Source organism: Rhopalosiphum padi, chromosome 2 (assembly GCF_020882245.1).
Source record: "Rhopalosiphum padi isolate XX-2018 chromosome 2, ASM2088224v1, whole genome shotgun sequence".
NCBI classification, from domain to species: Eukaryota; Metazoa; Arthropoda; class Insecta; order Hemiptera; family Aphididae; genus Rhopalosiphum; species Rhopalosiphum padi.
The window spans coordinates 43,569,975-43,578,769 of record NC_083598.1 but is presented as its reverse complement, the minus strand read 5'-3'; positions in this window follow the sequence as shown (position 1 = coordinate 43,578,769).

Sequence of the window (8,795 nt, the reverse complement as noted above, 5' to 3'; positions counted from 1 at the left end):
TAATATAGAGTTGTTTCTGATAAAAAACTGGATCCGACTGATCAAAAATAAAAATGTCTTCATACATTTCAAAATAACCGGAAAAATAGAATACGATAATTTTTACGCAATACTAGTATTGCACAAACATTTTCGATTTAATTCAAAAACAAAAAATCGTAAATACTTGACATTTTCAACAAATATTTATATTGTTATTTCTTACACATGGTATAATATTCTAAATAATTCTTTAATAGTTATTTATAAATTTTTTATTTTTTTTTTTTTATTTCGTAAATATCAATTTAAACAGTTTTGATATATTAAAAAGCTTGGAAATTGAATACAAAATTCCTTATAAATTGTTATTATATAGATATTTCAATTTATTATTAGAGATACAAAGAAACGATTTTTTTCAGAAGCACTTGCAATTTAATTTTATACAAAATTTGTCAGTCTCGAAAATTTACAAAATCATAGTAAACCATTTATAAAATATTAAACTTTTATAGCCAAGACTTGAAATGGTTAATACCAGATTGCTCGTGAATAAACCAAAAAAATATAAAAATTGTATTTTTTTATTGAAAAATTTATAATTTATACTATGTACATAATAAGAAAGTATGATACCAGTATAATATATCTACATTTTTTTGTTTTTTTGTTAAGATAAAAATATTCAATGATAGAGCCATATATAATTAATACAATATGTATAATTATCTATGGATGGTACCCAACCTATCGTATTACTAATAATAGGTACAATTAATAATTGCTATAGCAACAATATAAATATATCATAAAATATACTTAGTTACATAGACTGATAGTGTATCACCCAGAACCGTATTTTGTATGCAATAATTTTTCATTGAATTCGATTTTAACACATAATATACAGTACAGCGTGGCTTACGCAAAAATAATAAGCCACTCTCGATACCTACTAACTATATACAGCAGACCGGTTCATACTTTCTTTCTATTTTTCATTCAGTAATGACTTTATTGAAATTTAAACTTTCGGAATTTTTAAATATACCTAAAGGTAAGATTTTGTACTTTTGAAAGAGTATCTTATTGTAATACTAACTATTGATTTTTTCAAATGATAATCTACATTTTTTATTTATTTTTTTTTATTTTCAATATGTATAATATGTTTTGTAAGAACTCATTATTAATATTTACATAAGTTGATATTAGGGTCTATTTTATAATTAAATTTATTAAATAACAAGTAGGAATTCCTACTACATTTGGATCATCATACGCTACTATAAGTGATTGTTTTGAAAATAAACACTATTTGTTTTGTCAAGTATAATAACATAAAAAAAAATACTTATTACATAATTTTAAACCGTTAAATACAAAACAATATTTTCACTTTTTTGTATAGTAGCATATTAATATATTATAGTTATGATTTTGTAATCCAAACAAAGAATATTTTCCTGAGAATTTTTATACAATATGTTATTTGAGTTTTGAACAATTAGTTAGTAAAATGGTACTATATAACTATACATATTTTAACTATTTATGAACGGTACGAAATAGCGAACATAAAAATATTTATGAATTTTTAACTACAAAATACCTAACCATTTTAACAGTTAGTAGTTTTCGAGTTACATCAAAAAACAAAATCGATTTTGTCAAAAATTGGATTTGCGTCAAAATTCCTGTTTTTCCATAATTTTTTGTTTTTTTTTCCCTCAATTATAAAAATAAGTAATGGGAATTTTTAAGTTTGACCACTATAAAGTACAAACTAGATCCAATTTTATATCCAAAAACACTCCCATTTTTGAAACTCGAACCATTCTATCAACAACTTGCTGTGTACTCATCCAAAATAAAAAACATATCATTGTAAAATCAATACATTTATCGCTCTGCCAGAATCTAAAATATTTCCAAAAATATTAATATAAGAAAAACAGTAAACTTTTAAAACTATTTCTTGTTTAATCTATATAATATATAATCTATGTTGTTAAGGTTGTAAAAAACATAAAAATACTGTGTCTTGCCTCTGACAAAACTAAATAAAAAAAAACCTATACACTTCGTATTATAAATAGCTACGTGTAAAACCACAAAAGTTTAATACAAAACGTAATGAAATATATTTATTTTTATTGTAGTGTCGCAAAAAACACTTTAACCTTTATTGCCTTTATTCAGATTACATTTAAAATTGATTAATTGATACAATAAAATTCTTAATTTATATTATAAACTATTAATAAACCATTTAAAAATATTTTCTTTCACTAGCCTTGAAGAGTTACAAATAATTATGTATAGGTATCTACAGTAAATTACAATTAATTAGTAACCTACTTGAGGTTTTTCTAATTATTTTTATTTCCAAACACTAAATTATCATTTAATTTGATAACTGACATATTATGTTTACACATATATCAAAATTGATAAATTTCAATAAAAAATGTACATTCATGAAATTCTCCATTGCCTTTATAACATAATAATATATTATAATTTAAATTAAAAGTAAATTTAAAACTTATAATAATAGTTCTAAACACAATATAAGTCATGTAAGTATACATTAATCGAATTTTTAAGCCATGTAGTGTAACTAATTTCACCAACTAAATGTGTTCATAATTTGTTTTATTTTAAATCGTCATCTTATAAACCGTTCAGTATTTATACACATTCAATAAAATATGTTATTGCAATGAATTAATTATCAATTTATATATTATATATTATACGGGTACATATATACATACATTTTAATCGTAGGTTAATCATAGTAATTTATTTTTTTGCAATGACATGATCATAACTGCTTGTTTTTGTATTTATATTTATATTCGCCAATAAATTAATTAGATAAACAAACAAACATAGTAAAAATTATTTGAACATTACAATGCTTAAATTCGTTTATTGAAATATCTATAGCGTGGAACAATATCGGGGACTCTGAAATTATGTTTTTTCTCACATTTTCACAGTTATTACGAAAAAAATTATCAATAATAGATAATAAAAGTCATTACATTTGCGTCTGATATTATGATTCCTAATACAATATTTATGTATAGTAGTTTATACTCGTATAGTGTTTATATTATCCAGACGTTTGATTTATAATATTATTCTTGGTCAGGTAACGATTTCTGTTATAATATAAATAGGTATGAATTTTTTTTTTCATACGACCTTTATAGAAAAAAATCAGTAATATTCCGACGTAATCAGAAATATAAGAAAATCGTATGGCGAGCATACAGCACTATCTAACCACCATTGCGTAACAGTATATAACGAGTATGATTTTAATTTACCGACTAAATGTTGGTTTTTTTTTTTATACATATACAATTATAACAAATAAAAATAGTACAAAACGAGCGTATCGTCACATAAAGATAATCAAAAGTAAGCAGTGTTTCGTTTTAGACTCTGACTAAAGTGACAGATATATTAATTGTACAATGGTGTGTGTATTATCTTTGCTCTGCCAACGCCTTTAAGAACATTATACAAATACTTAAATTACAAACTTATCTTCCTGGCGGCAAAATTAGTGTAGTTGGTGCGTCAATAAGGGGAAGGTCAGAAATTAAAAAAAAATTCATAATACTTATCTTAATAATTGGGAAAAACAAAAAACTAGGTAACTGTTATGGATATGTTAAAATCAAATTAAATATAATTAATTGCGTACGCTTGACGACTCTTAGTGGAGATTGACTGTGGTTAGTCTATAATATTATATAACTACTAAGACGTATTTTTTAATAGATGATAATTAATAATTGTATTGCTATTAGTTAAATAATAAAAAAAAATAAACTGTAAAACAGTGTATAGCTTAAAATAAATCTAAATATTTTGAAAATGGCATTGCAGATGGTAATAATTAATCATAATAAAACGTAAATGTCTTAAATGACTTAAACCATACGAATAATTGTTTTATATTATTACCACATAACTGACAATATTATTCTTTTTTAAATATTTAAATTATGTAATTTAATCCAAATTTAAACTTCAAATGTCTATAAACATATATATAAAATACTTACCTAGTACCTATCTTTAATATTTTTAAATAGTTATCTATAATTATAATATATTATAAGGGACCTTATGTAACATTTTCAGTGAGAAATTTTTCACAAAAAATAATTTAAAAATAAATTTTCAATTTCTCATGTCTATAAATAACTCAAAAAGAATCAAACAACTTTGAACATTTTATCATATTAAATAAAATGCTAATATAAACAATTTTATAACTTTTGAGCGTACGAGTATAATATGATTATTCGTTTTTGAGGTACGCCAAAAAAAACTACATCGATTTTTTCTAAAAATGGTTTCGCGTAAAAACGACAGTTTTTCCTTAATTTTTTGTTTGTTCTTCCAGATTATTTTGAATATTACTGGGATTATTTAATTTTTACATCACAAAAGTGCATTTTAGATCCAATTTTCTATCAAAGTTGATGATCTAAGCATTTTTTCAACTACTATTATCGTGTATACAAATAAAAAAATACATCATTATAAAATCAATACATTTATTGCATTTATAACAATAAGATTCTATACGTATGTGTATGTTTAAGACATAAGACATATGCAAAAAGTAACTACCTAATGACATTTTATTTGGGAATTTCAATACATTGTAATTATAGTTTTTAAAAATATAGATTTAAGTCGTGACCCCATTTTATTTTTAGCCAGTAATAGTTTGGGAATTTAACAAATTAACTTAAACTGATACTAAGAGATTATGACGCTTTGTTAGTCGAGAGCGGAAACGTTTGTACAGTACCTTTGTTGTTTCTTCTACTGTATTTGTTTTTAAATAAGTATAAAGAGTGTAATTTGAGATATAGAATGAGAACATTTGTAATTAAAAAAAGAGTTATTAATTGAAAAATTTGAATTTTATTATATATTTAAATTTTTGGTTATCTCCTATAGTTGGATTCCATATTTTCAGATAGGTTTAGGAGCAAATAGGGGGTTGTTTGAGGGTATTAAAAAACACCAAAAATAAAAAAATAATCTTCTATATGTTTCTATTTGATATAATTATCTAACTTATGTACATGTTTTTGGATGAAATATTTTCATTATTATAATTTTATCTCTTATATTCATGTAAAGTGTTATAAGTATTTTATGTTTCAAAATTTTCAGTATTTTTAAATAAAAAAAACAAAATAAATAATCACTCTTGAGAAATAGAAAATATTGATGACCCTTGCATCCCTTGTCAAAGTTCATCTTGTGCAGGACTTCCTGGATTTTACTTAAATCATGTGCTTTTTGGTAACATTTTGTAATAAACAAGTTGAATTAGATAATTGTATGTAATGACTGAAAATTCAAAATAATTTGTATAATTTATTGCGCATAAATTGTGTAATTATTTTAACAGAACTTAATAAATAAAATATCTATATTTTTGATCTATTTACTACTCAGTACTGTATCACCTTAATATACATTTATAATATTATAGTTCAATGAAAAAAGTAAGTGTGTTACTGTTCACACAGATAATAAAATATTACCGTGTGTATATCTTATGGACATAATAAGATGCATTTAAAAATAAATATTGAATTTAAATGATGTTTCTCGAGTGGTTGTGTCCTCAGCACCACCAATATTTGGGCTATAGTGCACCTATGCAGATAGACGTCAGTTTAGAATTTTATAAAGGAGTATCTATGTTTTTATGCTGAGTTTAGAATATTTACAGAGTAAGTAAGAGCAAGATTACCTCCTTAAGTCCAGAAGGATTCGTTTAATTTTTATTTAGTCTGTCCAGCTTAATCGTTGGTCTATAGTAAGGACGTGCGGCAACTCAATGCTACTAGAAATTCAATTTTTTAATACTGAAAATCTGGCGAGCCAGTAAACATAAAGGGCAATAACAAAAAAAAGGTCAATATAATTTAAAATTGACATTTATAGTTCAATGCTAGATAAGAATTCATATCTACGTTTTACACTAAAAATGATGTAGGTTTAATAAACATAATAAAATACAAAAAAATTCTAAAATTTTTATTTTTATAAAGTAATTTAAAATGTAGCACGGGCCACCGAGCCAGTTAAAAATGGTACGCGGGCCACCCATCTCTGGCGGTCTACAGGAATAAGAATAAGTAGCGAGAGCTACTGGATTTTGGGATATTGTGAAAAGTAATATAAACACTAATATAAATTATTTTATGATTGATTGAAGTTTAGATTTTATTTACTTTTTATACATAATATTTTATTATTTCTATTTATCGGACTAACTCACATCGTTCAATGGCAAGTTGGTTTTGACTTAAAAATTAATAACAATAATGTATTATATAAAAATATATTATAGTTAATAGTTATTATATAAACTTACTATATATATATATTATATATTTATTTATTTAATAAATATACGCCTAAAAATGTCGGCTCAGAAGTCAGAACAGTTTTTTTTTCCAATCAGTACAAACAAATATAATACATAACATCTCATCCTTATCTTATACCTAATGATAATAATTAAATTTAAAATTTAATATTCTAATCTTTAATAGTATTATTTACAATTAAATTAATGATTTTAACGTGACTAAGTTGTCGTGGAAAAAATCAAAGTTATTATTATTGTGTTACTTGACATTAGCATTGTATTGGCAGGTGCAAATTTACTGTAATTTTGACGATAAATTGATGAATACAACATTTCTAACACACGAGTATTAATTTATTAAGGATCATTTAGGGTCTTAGAGGTATTTTACTAAGTAATTCGGGACATATAATTAGAGAATTAAGTAGTTTATATTATAAACAAGATACATCATAAAATTTTCTTCTGTTTTCTAGCGATTCGATGCTAAACTAATATTATATATGTGTTATACTTATATGTATTTTATACGACGAGATATTCATAATAATATTAAATCTAGTAATACATAATAGTAGATTAGATGTATAAATATAAAAACTAATAATAAAATAACTAATTAGCAAAACTTGAGAAAAATACTTGGTCATTGCATAATTCAAATTAAAACAAAATATTTTTGGCTTTCGTAACACTAAAAAACTATTGTTTAACATTAAATAGTATACGATAAACATTACCTAGAAAAAAAACCAAAAATGCATTATGATAAACCGAATTAATATGTAAATGCTGAATAAAATAATAATTGAATATATTTCGCCGTACTTCGACGCGATAATAATGCAGTAATAATATATGCCTATACATTACGCCTTGTAAAATTAAACAATCTGACAACACAAACACAAAAATCACACTTATCAAGGTAAATTCTATAGATTCATCGTTTCACTTAGGATCTAAAATTAATCAAATGTGTTCCAATTTATCTCAAAAGTAGTTAACTTTGGTTCAATAGTTACAAGTATATAGTAAATAAAAAATTACATTTTTAAACATCGAAAAACTATATTTATACTAAGCTAGTATAGCTACAAATTCTATTTTTCCAAATTCGCATTTATAAATAATAATCAAATCGATCATTGTCATAAACATTTTAATTATTTACTTTTATTACATTATTTTTTTTTTTATTTTAGAATCTACGGTTAAATTTAAATATTATAAATTTATAAACATAATTATTTTACAGAACATTAAATTAATATTAATGACTTATCTGATAATTTAGAAAACCAACCCTTCAATACTAACAATTTATAGTCATTCGTGTAATTTAATATAAACATACTAAAATTATGAAAACTTAGTATATTACATTTCATTTAACCGAATCAAAATCCTATCGCTAAATATTATACAATATGATGATTTTTTTATAGAAAAATACTCATTATTTCAAAATGTATTGATCATTTTTAAATGTTTTGTTTAGAGATGTAAAATTTACGTAAATTTTTTTTGGGTAATTTACCGATAAAAGTTAAATAAATAAAAAAAATACCGTAAATTTATTTATTTATTACCGTAAATTCTGTAAATTTGGTAAATTTTCGATAATTCTTGTATATCACTATAAGGACACCCTCAGGAACTCTTCTCTGTCTATTTCATGATCTTATTATATTATTGTAACGCTTATTTTTATTATAATATACTGAATAGTAAGATGTTCATGGTACTATAAATTCAATGAATGACTTTATATAAGTACCTTGTAGTGTATTATATTGACTTATATATTTATATTTTAAGTTATTTTATATGTAAATAAATATTAAAAATGTACCTATAAAATAATTTGGAAATTCATTAAATCAGATTCATTAGGTACCTATAACATTAACACCAAAAATCAAAATTCAAAATAAATTCTAGTTTTTAGTTTTATTTGTCTTTCTCTTTAGTTACACCTATATAAATAGTTACAATTATAATTTAAAAATAAAAAAAAAATTGTACTAATATCATTTAGTTGTAGATATAATAATATATGTTATGGTAATACACTATTAGTATAGTTGCGTGGGAATATTGAACTTTTACATTTTAAGTTTATATTATCAACTATTCCATTCTATTGATATGTTATAAATCTCGTTAAGACGTTTAATTTGAGGTGTCACATGCTAATTTTTTCGGTAAAAAAATATTTACCTGTAAAAAATAATTGGTAAATTTACCGAGCTTACATCTCTAGTTTTTTTACATAATTTCTAGTCGAAATAAAACAATATTTTTTTAAAAAAAATTACATTTTTATCATTATAATTTTTAAGTTTTTTTTCGATTTTGAAATACAACATACGTTTTTAGT